The sequence below is a fragment of the Sinocyclocheilus anshuiensis genome, unplaced genomic scaffold (assembly GCF_001515605.1).
Source record: "Sinocyclocheilus anshuiensis isolate Anshui unplaced genomic scaffold, SAMN03320099.WGS_v1.1 scaffold773, whole genome shotgun sequence".
NCBI classification, from domain to species: domain Eukaryota; kingdom Metazoa; phylum Chordata; class Actinopteri; order Cypriniformes; family Cyprinidae; genus Sinocyclocheilus; species Sinocyclocheilus anshuiensis.
Window position 1 is genome coordinate 2,436,726 of NW_015539930.1, and position 1,773 is coordinate 2,438,498.

Sequence of the window (1,773 nt, forward strand, 5' to 3'; positions counted from 1 at the left end):
CTGAAAAAACAGCTAAAACCAGCCTAAGCTGATTGACTGCTTTGGCTGGTCTCCCAAGCTGGTTTTCAAGTGGTTTGGGCCACTTTTTTTTTAGCAGGCCAGGCTGGTCTTAGCTGTTTTTTAGCTGTTTTTTACTGAATCAACTGGTTTTAGCTGGATTAGCATAGAAACATGTCAGTAACTTGCTAATCATGCTAGAAACATGCTAACAAAACGCTAGTAACTTGTTAATCATGTTAACATAGTATCTTGCTAATGTTAGAATCATGCTAGCAACATGCTAGTCATGTTAGAAACATGTTAACAACTTGCTAAACATGTTAGAAACATGCTAGCATAATGCTAGTAACATGCTAATCATGTTAGTAAACATGCTAATCATGTTAGCAACATGCTAATCATGTTAGTAACATGTTAATCATGGTAGAATCATGCTAACAACATGTTAACACCATGCTAGCAACTTGCTAAACATGGTAGAAACAAGCTAGAATCATGCTAGAATCATGCTAGTAACGTTATTAATGCTAGAATCATGTTAGCAACATGCTAGTAAACTTGTTAATAATGCTAACAAAATGTTAGTAACATGCTAGTCATGCTAGAAACATGCTAGCAACTTGGTAAACATGTTAACAAAATGCTAGCAACTTGTTAAACACATTAGAATCATGCAAGTAACATGATAATAATGCTAGTCATGTTAGTAAAATGTTAATCATACTAGCAACATGCTCTTAACTTGCTAATCATGCTAACAACATGTTAGTAACTTGCTAATCATGCTAGAATAATGTTAACAGCATGTTAGTAACTTGCTAGCAACTTGCTAAACATGCTAGCAACATGCAAGTAACTTGCTAATCATGTTAATGACATGCTAGTAACTTGCTAATCATGCTAGAAACATGCTAACAAAATGCTAGTAACTTGTTAATCATGTTAACATAGTATCTTGCTAATAATGTTAGAATCATGCTAGCAACATGCTAGTAAACTTGCTAATAATGTTAACACCATGCTAGTAACATGCTAGTCATGTTAGAAACATGCTAACAACTTGCTAAACATGTTAGAAACATGCTAGCATAATGCTAGTAACATGCTAATCATGTTAGTAAACATGCTAATCATGTTAGCAACATGCTAATCATGTTAGTAACATGTTAATCATGGTAGAATCATGCTAACAACATGTTAACACCATGCTAGCAACTTGCTAAACATGGTAGAAACAAGCTAGAATCATGCTAGAATCATGCTAGTAACGTTATTAATGCTAGAATCATGTTAGCAACATGCTAGTAAACTTGTTAATAATGCTAACAAAATGTTAGTAACATGCTAGTCATGCTAGAAACATGCTAGCAACTTGGTAAACATGTTAACAAAATGCTAGCAACTTGTTAAACACGTTAGAATCATGCAAGTAACATGATAATAATGCTAGTCATGTTAGTAAAATGTTAATCATACTAGCAACATGCTCTTAACTTGCTAATCATGCTAACAACATGTTAGTAACTTGCTAATCATGCTAGAATAATGTTAACAGCATGTTAGTAACTTGCATGTTAGTATCATGTTAGAATCATGCTAACAACATGCTAGTAACTTGCTAATCATGCTAGCAACATGCTCAACATGCTGTAGTAACTTGTTAATCATGTTAACATAGTATCTTGCTAATGTTAGAATCATGCTAGCAACATGCTAGTAACTTGCTAATCATGCTAGAAACATGCTAACAAAATGCTAGTAACTTGCTAATCA